The following is a 13,839-nucleotide window of genomic DNA, read 5'->3' on the forward strand; positions in this document are numbered from 1 at the left end:
GGTCAGAATTTCAGCAAAAATCTGACTTTTGGCAATTCGCTCAAAAATGATGCCAGAAGCTTGGAAATGCTCCCCTGAAAGGTTTGGCAGTCGAAACAGAAGGCTTTTTATCACAGGACAAGAAATCAGCCCTCAACAACTTAACCGGCGGAAAATATTTTTTTGAAAAAATCCCTAAGCCCGGGGGTCAGAATTTCAGCAAAAATCTGACTTTTGGCAATTCACTCAAAAATGTTGCCAGAAGCTTGCAAATGCTCCCCTGAAAGGTTTGGCAGTCGAAACAGAAGGCTTTTTACCACAGGACAAGAAATCAGCCCTCAACAACTTAACCGGCGCAAAATATTTTTTTGAAAATATCCCTAAGCCCCGGGGTCAGAATTTCAGCAAAAATCTGACTTTTGGCAATTCACTCAAAAATTATGCCAGAAGCTTGCAAATGCTCCCCTGAAAGGTTTGGCAGTCGAAACAGAAGGCTTTTTATCACAGGACAAGAAATCAGCCCTCAACAACTTAACCGGCAAAAAATATTTTGTTGAAAAAATCCCTAAGCCCCGGGGTCAGAATTTCAGCAAAAATCTGACTTTTGGCAATTCACTCAAAAATGATGCCAGAAGCTTGCAAATGCTCCCCTGAAAGGTTTGGCAGTCGAAACAGAAGGCTTTTTATCACAGGACAAGAAATCAGCCCTCAACAACTTAACCGGCAAAAAATATTTTGTTGAAAAAATCCCTAAGCCCCGGGGTCAGAATTTCAGCAAAAATCTGACTTTTGGCAATTCACTCAAAAATGATACCAGAAGCTTGCAAATGCTCCCCTGAAAGGTTTGGCAGTCGAAACAGAAGGCTTTTTATCACAGGACAAGAAATCAGCCCTCAACAACTTAACCGGCCGAAAATATTTTTTTGAAAAAATCCCTAAGCCCCGGGGTCAGAATTTCAGCAAAAATCTGACTTTTGGCAATTCGCTCAAAAATGTTGCCAGAAGCTTGCAAATGCTCCCCTGAAAGGTTTGGCAGTCGAAACAGAAGGCTTTTTATCACAGGACAAGAAATCAGCCCTCAACAACTTAACCGGCGGAAAATATTTTTTTGAAAAAATCCCTAAGCCCCGGGGTCAGAATTTCAGCAAAAAACTGACTTTTGGCAATTCACTCAAAAATGATGCCAGAAGCTTGCAAATGCTCCCCTGAAAGGTTTGGCAGTCGAAACAGAAGGCTTTTTATCACAGGACAAGAAATCAGCCCTCAACAACTTAACCGGCGGAAAATATTTTTTTGAAAAAATCCCTAAGCCCCGGGGTCAGAATTTCAGCAAAAATCTGACTTTTGGCAATTCACTCAAAAATGATGCCAGAAGCTTGCAAATGCTCCCCTGAAAGGTTTGGCAGTCAAAACAGAAGGCTTTTTATCACAGGACAAGAAATCAGCCCTCAACAACTTAACCTGCGGAAAATATTTTTTTGAAAAAATCCCTAAGCCCCGGGGTCAGAATTTCAGCAAAAATCTGACTTTTGGCAATTCGCTCAAAAATGTTGCCAGAAGCTTGCAAATGCTCCCCTGAAAGGTTTGGCAGTCGAAACAGAAGGCTTTTTATCACAGGACAAGAAATCAGCCCTCAACAACTTAACCGGCCGAAAATATTTTTTTGAAAAAAATCCCTAAGCCCCGGGGTCAGAATTTTAGCAAAAATCTGACTTTTGGCAATTCGCTCAAAAATGTTGCCAGAAGCTTGCAAATGCTCCCCTGAAAGGTTTGGCAGTCGAAACAGAAGGCTTTTTATCACAGGACAAGAAATCAGCCCTCAACAACTTAACCGCCGGATAATATTTTTTTGAAAAAATCCCTAAGCCCCGGGGTCAGAATTTCAGCAAAAAACTGACTTTTGGCAATTCACTCAAAAATGATGCCAGAAGCTTGCAAATGCTCCCCTGAAAGGTTTGGCAGTCGAAACAGAAGGCTTTTTATCACAGGACAAGAAATCAGCCCTCAACAACTTAACCGGCGGAAAATATTTTTTTGAAAAAATCCCTAAGCCCCGGGGTCAGAATTTCAGCAAAAATCTGACTTTTGGCAATTCGCTCAAAAATGTTGCCTGAAGCTTGCAAGTGCTCCCCTGAAAGGTTTGGCAGTCAAAACAAAAGGCTTTTTATCACAGGACAAGAAATCAGCCCTCAACAACTTAACCGGCGCAAAATATTTTTTTGAAAAAATCCCTAAGCCCCGGGGTCAGAATTTCAGCAAAAATCTGACTTTTGCCAATTCACTCAAAAATGGTACCAACCGGTTGCAAATGCTCCCCTGAAAGGTTTGGCAGTAGAAACAGAAGGCTTTTTATCACAGGACAAGAAATCAGCCCTCAACAACTTAACGGGCGGAAAATATTTTTTTGAAAAAATCCCTAAGCCCCGGGGTCAGAATTTCAGCAAAAAACTGACCTTTGGCAATTCGCTCAAAAATGTTGCCAGAAGCTTGCAAATGCTCCCCTGAAAGGTTTGGCAGTCGAAACAGAAGGCTTTTTATCACAGGACAAGAAATCAGCCCTCAACAACTTAACCGGCGGAAAATATTTTTTTGAAAAAATCCCTAAGCCCCGGGGTCAGAATTTCAGCAAAAAACTGACTTTTGGCAATTCACTCAAAAATGATGCCAGAAGCTTGCAAATGCTCCCCTGAAAGGTTTGGCAGTCGAAACAGAAGGCTTTTTATCACAGGACAAGAAATCAGCCCTCAACAACTTAACCGGCGGAAAATATTTTTTTGAAAAAATCCCTAAGCCCCGGGGTCAGAATTTCAGCAAAAATCTGACTTTTGCCAATTCACTCAAAAATGATGCCAGAAGCTTGGAAATGCTCCCCTGAAAGGTTTGGCAGTCGAAACAGAAGGCTTTTTATCACAGGACAAGAAATCATACCTCAACAACTTAACCGGCGGAAAATATTTTTTTGAAAAAATCCCTAAGCCCCGGGGTCAGAATTTCAGCAAAAATCTGACTTTTGGCAATTCGCTCAAAAATGTTGCCTGAAGCTTGCAAGTGCTCCCCTGAAAGGATTGGCAGTCGAAACAGAAGGCTTTTTATCACAGGACAAGAAATCAGCCCTCAACAACTTAACCGGCCGAAAATATTTTTTGGAAAAAATCCCTAAGCCCCGGGGTCAGAATTTCAGCAAAAAACTGACCTTTGGCAATTCGCTCAAAAATGTTGCCAGAAGCTTGCAAATGCTCCCCTGAAAGGTTTGGCAGTCGAAACAGAAGGCTTTTTATCACAGGACAAGAAATCAGCCCTCAACAACTTAACCGGCGGAAAATATTTTTTTGAAAAAATCCCTAAGCCCCGGGGTCAGAATTTCAGCAAAAATCTGACTTTTGGCAATTCACTCAAAAATGATGCCAGAAGCTTGCAAATGCTCCCCTGAAAGGTTTGGCAGTCGAAACAGAAGGCTTTTTATCACAGGACAAGAAATCAGCCCTCAACAACTTAACCGGCGGAAAATATTTTTTTGAAAAAATCCCTAAGCCCCGGGGTCAGAATTTCAGCAAAAATCTGACTTTTGGCAATTCGCTCAAAAATGTTGCCTGAAGCTTGCAAGTGCTCCCCTGAAAGGTTTGGCAGTCAAAACAGAAGGCTTTTTATCACAGGACAAGAAATCAGCCCTCAACAACTTAACCGGCGCAAAATATTTTTTTGAAAAAATCCCTAAGCCCCGGGGTCAGAATTTCAGCAAAAATCTGACTTTTGCCAATTCACTCAAAAATGGTACCAACCGGTTGCAAATGCTCCCCTGAAAGGTTTGGCAGTAGAAACAGAAGGCTTTTTATCACAGGACAAGAAATCAGCCCTCAACAACTTAACGGGCGGAAAATATTTTTTTGAAAAAATCCCTAAGCCCCGGGGTCAGAATTTCAGCAAAAAACTGACCTTTGGCAATTCGCTCAAAAATGTTGCCAGAAGCTTGCAAATGCTCCCCTGAAAGGTTTGGCAGTCGAAACAGAAGGCTTTTTATCACAGGACAAGAAATCAGCCCTCAACAACTTAACCGGCGGAAAATATTTTTTTGAAAAAATCCCTAAGCCCCGGGGTCAGAATTTCAGCAAAAAACTGACTTTTGGCAATTCACTCAAAAATGATGCCAGAAGCTTGCAAATGCTCCCCTGAAAGGTTTGGCAGTCGAAACAGAAGGCTTTTTATCACAGGACAAGAAATCAGCCCTCAACAACTTAACCGGCGGAAAATATTTTTTTGAAAAAATCCCTAAGCCCCGGGGTCAGAATTTCAGCAAAAATCTGACTTTTGCCAATTCACTCAAAAATGATGCCAGAAGCTTGGAAATGCTCCCCTGAAAGGTTTGGCAGTCGAAACAGAAGGCTTTTTATCACAGGACAAGAAATCATACCTCAACAACTTAACCGGCGGAAAATATTTTTTTGAAAAAATCCCTAAGCCCCGGGGTCAGAATTTCAGCAAAAATCTGACTTTTGGCAATTCGCTCAAAAATGTTGCCTGAAGCTTGCAAGTGCTCCCCTCAAAGGTTTGGCAGTCAAAACAGAAGGCTTTTTATCACAGGACAAGAAATCAGCCCTCAACAACTTAACCGGCGCAAAATATTTTTTTGAAAAAATCCCTAAGCCCCGGGGTCAGAATTTCAGCAAAAATCTGACTTTTGCCAATTCACTCAAAAATGGTACCAACCGGTTGCAAATGCTCCCCTGAAAGGTTTGGCAGTAGAAACAGAAGGCTTTTTATCACAGGACAAGAAATCAGCCCTCAACAACTTAACGGGCGGAAAATATTTTTTTGAAAAAATCCCTAAGCCCCAGGGTCAGAATTTCAGCAAAAAACTGACCTTTGGCAATTCGCTCAAAAATGTTGCCAGAAGCTTGCAAATGCTCCCCTGAAAGGTTTGGCAGTCGAAACAGAAGGCTTTTTATCACAGGACAAGAAATCAGCCCTCAACAACTTAACCGGCGGAAAATATTTTTTTGAAAAAATCCCTAAGCCCCGGGGTCAGAATTTCAGCAAAAAACTGACTTTTGGCAATTCACTCAAAAATGATGCCAGAAGCTTGCAAATGCTCCCCTGAAAGGTTTGGCAGTCGAAACAGAAGGCTTTTTATCACAGGACAAGAAATCAGCCCTCAACAACTTAACCGGCGGAAAATATTTTTTTGAAAAAATCCCTAAGCCCCGGGGTCAGAATTTCAGCAAAAATCTGACTTTTGCCAATTCACTCAAAAATGATGCCAGAAGCTTGGAAATGCTCCCCTGAAAGGTTTGGCAGTCGAAACAGAAGGCTTTTTATCACAGGACAAGAAATCATACCTCAACAACTTAACCGGCGGAAAATATTTTTTTGAAAAAATCCCTAAGCCCCGGGGTCAGAATTTCAGCAAAAATCTGACTTTTGGCAATTCACTCAAAAATGATGCCAGAAGCTTGCAAATGCTCCCCTGAAAGGTTTGGCAGTCGAAATAGACGGCTTTTTATCACAGGACAAGAAATCAGCCCTCAACAACTTAACCGGTGGAAAATATTTTTTTGAAAAAATCCCTAAGCCCCGGGGTCAGAATTTCAGCAAAAATCTCACTTTTGGCAATTCGCTCAAAAATGATGCCAGAAGCTTGCAAACGCTCCCCTGAAAGGTTTGGCAGTCGAAACAGAAGGCTTTTTATCACAGGACAAGAAATCAGCCCTCAACAACTTAACCGGCGGAAAATATTTTTTTGAAAAAATCCCTAAGCCCCGGGGTCAGAATTTCAGCAAAAATCCGACTTTTGGCAATTCACTCAAAAATGATGCCAGAAGCTTGCAAATGCTCCCCTGAAAGGTTTGGCAGTCGAAACAGAAGGCTTTTTATCACAGGACAAGAAATCAGCCCTCAACAACTTAACCGGCCGAAAATATTTTTTTGAAAAAATCCCTAAGCCCCGGGGTCAGAATTTCAGCAAAAATCTGACTTTTGGCAATTCGCTCAAAAATGTTGCCTGAAGCTTGCAAGTGCTCCCCTGAAAGGTTTGGCAGTCAAAACAGAAGGCTTTTTATCACAGGACAAGAAATCAGCCCTCAACAACTTAACCGGCGGAAAATATTTTTTTGAAAAAATCCCTAAGCCCCGGGGTCAGAATTTCAGCAAAAATCTGACTTTTGCCAATTCACTCAAAAATGGTACCAACCGGTTGCAAATGCTCCCCTGAAAGGTTTGGCAGTAGAAACAGAAGGCTTTTTATCACAGGACAAGAAATCAGCCCTCAACAACTTAACGGGCGGAAAATATTTTTTTGAAAAAATCCCTAAGCCCCGGGGTCAGAATTTCAGCAAAAAACTGACCTTTGGCAATTCGCTCAAAAATGTTGCCAGAAGCTTGCAAATGCTCCCCTGAAAGGTTTGGCAGTCGAAACAGAAGGCTTTTTATCACAGGACAAGAAATCAGCCCTCAACAACTTAACCGGCGGAAAATATTTTTTTGAAAAAATCCCTAAGCCCCGGGGTCAGAATTTCAGCAAAAAACTGACTTTTGGCAATTCACTCAAAAATGATGCCAGAAGCTTGCAAATGCTCCCCTGAAAGGTTTGGCAGTCGAAACAGAAGGCTTTTTATCACAGGACAAGAAATCAGCCCTCAACAACTTAACCGGCGGAAAATATTTTTTTGAAAAAATCCCTAAGCCCCGGGGTCAGAATTTCAGCAAAAATCTGACTTTTGCCAATTCACTCAAAAATGATGCCAGAAGCTTGGAAATGCTCCCCTGAAAGGTTTGGCAGTCGAAACAGAAGGCTTTTTATCACAGGACAAGAAATCATACCTCAACAACTTAACCGGCGGAAAATATTTTTTTGAAAAAATCCCTAAGCCCCGGGGTCAGAATTTCAGCAAAAATCTGACTTTTGGCAATTCGCTCAAAAATGTTGCCTGAAGCTTGCAAGTGCTCCCCTGAAAGGTTTGGCAGTCAAAACAGAAGGCTTTTTATCACAGGACAAGAAATCAGCCCTCAACAACTTAACCGGCGCAAAATATTTTTTTGAAAAAATCCCTAAGCCCCGGGGTCAGAATTTCAGCAAAAATCTGACTTTTGCCAATTCACTCAAAAATGGTACCAACCGGTTGCAAATGCTCCCCTGAAAGGTTTGGCAGTAGAAACAGAAGGCTTTTTATCACAGGACAAGAAATCAGCCCTCAACAACTTAACGGGCGGAAAATATTTTTTTGAAAAAATCCCTAAGCCCCGGGGTCAGAATTTCAGCAAAAAACTGACCTTTGGCAATTCGCTCAAAAATGTTGCCAGAAGCTTGCAAATGCTCCCCTGAAAGGTTTGGCAGTCGAAACAGAAGGCTTTTTATCACAGGACAAGAAATCAGCCCTCAACAACTTAACCGGCGGAAAATATTTTTTTGAAAAAATCCCTAAGCCCCGGGGTCAGAATTTCAGCAAAAAACTGACTTTTGGCAATTCACTCAAAAATGATGCCAGAAGCTTGCAAATGCTCCCCTGAAAGGTTTGGCAGTCGAAACAGAAGGCTTTTTATCACAGGACAAGAAATCAGCCCTCAACAACTTAACCGGCGGAAAATATTTTTTTGAAAAAATCCCTAAGCCCCGGGGTCAGAATTTCAGCAAAAATCTGACTTTTGCCAATTCACTCAAAAATGATGCCAGAAGCTTGGAAATGCTCCCCTGAAAGGTTTGGCAGTCGAAACAGAAGGCTTTTTATCACAGGACAAGAAATCATACCTCAACAACTTAACCGGCGGAAAATATTTTTTTGAAAAAATCCCTAAGCCCCGGGGTCAGAATTTCAGCAAAAATCTGACTTTTGGCAATTCACTCAAAAATGATGCCAGAAGCTTGCAAATGCTCCCCTGAAAGGTTTGGCAGTCGAAATAGACGGCTTTTTATCACAGGACAAGAAATCAGCCCTCAACAACTTAACCGGCGGAAAATATTTTTTTGAAAAAATCCCTAAGCCCCGGGGTCAGAATTTCAGCAAAAATCTCACTTTTGGCAATTCGCTCAAAAATGATGCCAGAAGCTTGCAAACGCTCCCCTGAAAGGTTTGGCAGTCGAAACAGAAGGCTTTTTATCACAGGACAAGAAATCAGCCCTCAACAACTTAACCGGCGGAAAATATTTTTTTGAAAAAATCCCTAAGCCCCGGGGTCAGAATTTCAGCAAAAATCCGACTTTTGGCAATTCACTCAAAAATGATGCCAGAAGCTTGCAAATGCTCCCCTGAAAGGTTTGGCAGTCGAAACAGAAGGCTTTTTATCACAGGACAAGAAATCAGCCCTCAACAACTTAACCGGCCGAAAATATTTTTTTGAAAAAATCCCTAAGCCCCGGGGTCAGAATTTCAGCAAAAATCTGACTTTTGGCAATTCGCTCAAAAATGTTGCCTGAAGCTTGCAAGTGCTCCCCTGAAAGGTTTGGCAGTCAAAACAGAAGGCTTTTTATCACAGGACAAGAAATCAGCCCTCAACAACTTAACCGGCGGAAAATATTTTTTTGAAAAAATCCCTAAGCCCCGGGGTCAGAATTTCAGCAAAAATCCGACTTTTGGCAATTCACTCAAAAATGATGCCAGAAGCTTGGAAATGCTCCCCTGAAAGGTTTGGCAGTCGAAACAGAAGGCTTTTTATCACAGGACAAGAAATCATACCTCAACAACTTAACCGGCGGAAAATATTTTTTTGAAAAAATCCCTAAGCCCCGGGGTCAGAATTTCAGCAAAAATCTGACTTTTGGCAATTCGCTCAAAAATGTTGCCTGAAGCTTGCAAGTGCTCCCCTGAAAGGTTTGGCAGTCAAAACAGAAGGCTTTTTATCACAGGACAAGAAATCAGCCCTCAACAACTTAACCGGCGCAAAATATTTTTTTGAAAAAATCCCTAAGCCCCGGGGTCAGAATTTCAGCAAAAATCTGACTTTTGCCAATTCACTCAAAAATGGTACCAACCGGTTGCAAATGCTCCCCTGAAAGGTTTGGCAGTAGAAACAGAAGGCTTTTTATCACAGGACAAGAAATCAGCCCTCAACAACTTAACGGGCGGAAAATATTTTTTTGAAAAAATCCCTAAGCCCCGGGGTCAGAATTTCAGCAAAAAACTGACCTTTGGCAATTCGCTCAAAAATGTTGCCAGAAGCTTGCAAATGCTCCCCTGAAAGGTTTGGCAGTCGAAACAGAAGGCTTTTTATCACAGGACAAGAAATCAGCCCTCAACAACTTAACCGGCGGAAAATATTTTTTTGAAAAAATCCCTAAGCCCCGGGGTCAGAATTTCAGCAAAAAACTGACTTTTGGCAATTCACTCAAAAATGATGCCAGAAGCTTGCAAATGCTCCCCTGAAAGGTTTGGCAGTCGAAACAGAAGGCTTTTTATCACAGGACAAGAAATCAGCCCTCAACAACTTAACCGGCGGAAAATATTTTTTTGAAAAAATCCCTAAGCCCCGGGGTCAGAATTTCAGCAAAAATCTGACTTTTGCCAATTCACTCAAAAATGATGCCAGAAGCTTGGAAATGCTCCCCTGAAAGGTTTGGCAGTCGAAACAGAAGGCTTTTTATCACAGGACAAGAAATCATACCTCAACAACTTAACCGGCGGAAAATATTTTTTTGAAAAAATCCCTAAGCCCCGGGGTCAGAATTTCAGCAAAAATCTGACTTTTGGCAATTCACTCAAAAATGATGCCAGAAGCTTGCAAATGCTCCCCTGAAAGGTTTGGCAGTCGAAACAGAAGGCTTTTTATCACAGGACAAGAAATCAGCCCTCAACAACTTAACCGGCGGAAAATATTTTTTTGAAAAAATCCCTAAGCCCCGGGGTCAGAATTTCAGCAAAAATCTCACTTTTGGCAATTCGCTCAAAAATGATGCCAGAAGCTTGCAAACGCTCCCCTGAAAGGTTTGGCAGTCGAAACAGAAGGCTTTTTATCACAGGACAAGAAATCAGCCCTCAACAACTTAACCGGCGGAAAATATTTTTTTGAAAAAATCCCTAAGCCCCGGGGTCAGAATTTCAGCAAAAATCCGACTTTTGGCAATTCACTCAAAAATGATGCCAGAAGCTTGCAAATGCTCCCCTGAAAGGTTTGGCAGTCGAAACAGAAGGCTTTTTATCACAGGACAAGAAATCAGCCCTCAACAACTTAACCGGCCGAAAATATTTTTTTGAAAAAATCCCTAAGCCCGGGGGTCAGAATTTCAGCAAAAATCTGACTTTTGGCAATTCACTCAAAAATGATGCCAGAAGCTTGCAAATGCTCCCCTGAAAGGATTGGGAGTAGAAACAGAAGGCTTTTTATCACAGGACAAGAAATCAGCCTTCAACAACTTAACCGGCGGAAAATATTTTTTTGAAAAAATCCCTAAGCCCCGGGGTCAGAATTTAAGCAAAAATCCGACTTTTGGCAATTCACTCAAAAATGATGCCAGAAGCTTGCAAATGCTCCCCTGAAAGGTTTGGCAGTCGAAACAGAAGGCTTTTTATCACAGGACAAGAAATCAGCCCTCAACAACTTAACCGGCCGAAAATATTTTTTTGAAAAAATCCCTAAGCCCCGGGGTCAGAATTTCAGCAAAAATCTGACTTTTGGCAATTCGCTCAAAAATGTTGCCAGAAGCTTGCAAATGCTCCCCTGAAAGGTTTGGCAGTCGAAACAGAAGGCTTTTTACCACAGGACAAGAAATCAGCCCTCAACAACTTAACCGGCGGAAAATATTTTTTTGAAAATATCCCTAAGCCCCGGGGTCAGAATTTCAGCAAAAATCTGACTTTTGGCAATTCACTCAAAAATGATGCCAGAAGAAAGGTTTGGCAGTCAAAACAGAAGGCTTTTTATCACAGCACAAGAAATTAGCCCTCAACAACTTAACCGGCGGAAAATATTTTTTTGAAAAAATCCCTAAGCCCGGGGGTCAGAATTTCAGCAAAAATCTGACTTTTGGCAATTCGCTCAAAAATGATGCCAGAAGCTTGCAAATGCTCCCCTGAAAGGATTGGCAGTCGAAACAGAAGGCTTTTTATCACAGGACAAGAAATCAGCCCTCAACAACTTAACCGGCCGAAAATATTTTTTTGAAAAAATCCCTAAGCCGGGGTCAGAATTTCAGCAAAAATCTGACTTTTGGCAATTCGCTCAAAAATGTTGCCAGAAGCTTGCAAATGCTCCCCTGAAAGGTTTGGCAGTCGAAACAGAAGGCTTTTTACCACAGGACAAGAAATCAGCCCTCAACAACTTAACCGGCGGAAAATATTTTTTTGAAAATATCCCTAAGCCCCGGGGTCAGAATTTCAGCAAAAATCTGACTTTTGGCAATTCACTCAAAAATGATGCCAGAAGCTTGGAAATGCTCCCCTGAAAGGTTTGGCAGTCGAAACAGAAGGCTTTTTATCACAGGACAAGAAATCAGCCCTCAACAACTTAACCGGCGGAAAATATTTTTTTGAAAAAATCCCTAAGCCCCGGGGTCAGAATTTCAGCAAAAATCTGACTTTTGGCAATTCACTCAAAAATGATGCCAGAAGAAAGGTTTGGCAGTCAAAACAGAAGGCTTTTTATCACAGCACAAGAAATCAGCCCTCAGCAACTTAACCGGCGGAAAATAATTTTTTGAAAAAATCCCTAAGCCCCGGGGTCAGAATTTCAGCAAAAATCCGACTTTTGGCAATTCACTCAAAAATGATGCCAGAAGCTTGCAAATGCTCCCCTGAAAGGTTTGGCAGTCGAAACAGAAGGCTTTTTATCACAGGACAAGAAATCAGCCCTCAACAACTTAACCGGCCGAAAATATTTTTTTGAAAAAATCCCTAAGCCCGGGGGTCAGAATTTCAGCAAAAATCTGACTTTTGGCAATTCACTCAAAAATGATGCCAGAAGCTTGCAAATGCTCCCCTGAAAGGATTGGGAGTAGAAACAGAAGGCTTTTTATCACAGGACAAGAAATCAGCCTTCAACAACTTAACCGGCGGAAAATATTTTTTTGAAAAAATCCCTAAGCCCCGGGGTCAGAATTTCAGCAAAAATCCGACTTTTGGCAATTCACTCAAAAATGATGCCAGAAGCTTGCAAATGCTCCCCTGAAAGGTTTGGCAGTCGAAACAGAAGGCTTTTTACCACAGGACAAGAAATCACCCCTCAACAACTTAACCGGCGGAAAATATTTTTTTGAAAATATCCCTAAGCCCCGGGGTCAGAATTTCAGCAAAAATCTGACTTTTGGCAATTCGCTCAAAAATGTTGCCAGAAGCTTGCAAATGCTCCCCTGAAAGGTTTGGCAGTCGAAACAGAAGGCTTTTTACCACAGGACAAGAAATCAGCCCTCAACAACTTAACCGGCGGAAAATATTTTTTTGAAAATATCCCTAAGCCCCGGGGTCAGAATTTCAGCAAAAATCTGACTTTTGGCAATTCACTCAAAAATGATGCCAGAAGAAAGGTTTGGCAGTCAAAACAGAAGGCTTTTTATCACAGCACAAGAAATTAGCCCTCAACAACTTAACCGGCGGAAAATATTTTTTTGAAAAAATCCCTACGCCCGGGGGTCAGAATTTCAGCAAAAATCTGACTTTTGGCAATTCGCTCAAAAATGATGCCAGAAGCTTGCAAATGCTCCCCTGAAAGGATTGGGAGTCGAAACAGAAGGCTTTTTATCACAGGACAAGAAATCAGCCCTCAACAACTTAACCGGCCGAAAATATTTTTTTGAAAAAATCCCTAAGCCGGGGTCAGAATTTCAGCAAAAATCTGACTTTTGGCAATTCGCTCAAAAATGTTGCCAGAAGCTTGCAAATGCTCCCCTGAAAGGTTTGGCAGTCGAAACAGAAGGCTTTTTACCACAGGACAAGAAATCAGCCCTCAACAACTTAACCGGCGGAAAATATTTTTTTGAAAATATCCCTAAGCCCCGGGGTCAGAATTTCAGCAAAAATCTGACTTTTGGCAATTCACTCAAAAATGATGCCAGAAGCTTGGAAATGCTCCCCTGAAAGGTTTGGCAGTCGAAACAGAAGGCTTTTTATCACAGGACAAGAAATCAGCCCTCAACAACTTAACCGGCGGAAAATATTTTTTTGAAAAAATCCCTAAGCCCCGGGGTCAGAATTTCAGCAAAAATCTGACTTTTGGCAATTCACTCAAAAATGATGCCAGAAGAAAGGTTTGGCAGTCAAAACAGAAGGCTTTTTATCACAGCACAAGAAATCAGGCCTCAGCAACTTAACCGGCGGAAAATAATTTTTTGAAAAAATCCCTAAGCCCCGGGGTCAGAATTTCAGCAAAAATCTGACTTTTGGCAATTCGCTCAAAAATGATGCCAGAAGCTTGCAAATGCTCCCCTGAAAGGTTTGGCAGTCGAAACAGAAGGTTTTTTATCACAGGACAAGAAATCAGCCCTCAACAACTTAACCGGCCGAAAATATTTTTTTGAAAAAATCCCTAAGCCCGGGGGTCAGAATTTCAGCAAAAATCTGACTTTTGGCAATTCACTCAAAAATGATGCCAGAAGCTTGCAAATGCTCCCCTGAAAGGATTGGGAGTAGAAACAGAAGGCTTTTTATCACAGGACAAGAAATCAGCCTTCAACAACTTAACCGGCGGAAAATATTTTTTTGAAAAAATCCCTAAGCCCCGGGGTCAGAATTTCAGCAAAAATCCGACTTTTGGCAATTCACTCAAAAATGATGCCAGAAGCTTGCAAATGCTCCCCTGAAAGGTTTGGCAGTCGAAACAGAAGGCTTTTTATCACAGGACAAGAAATCAGCCCTCAACAACTTAACCGGCCGAAAATATTTTTTTGAAAAAATCCCTAAGCCCCGGGGTCAGAATTTCAGCAAAAATCTGACTTTTGGCAATTCA

Source organism: Podarcis muralis, chromosome 9 (genome assembly GCF_964188315.1).
Source record: "Podarcis muralis chromosome 9, rPodMur119.hap1.1, whole genome shotgun sequence".
Classification (NCBI taxonomy): Eukaryota; Metazoa; Chordata; class Lepidosauria; order Squamata; family Lacertidae; genus Podarcis; species Podarcis muralis.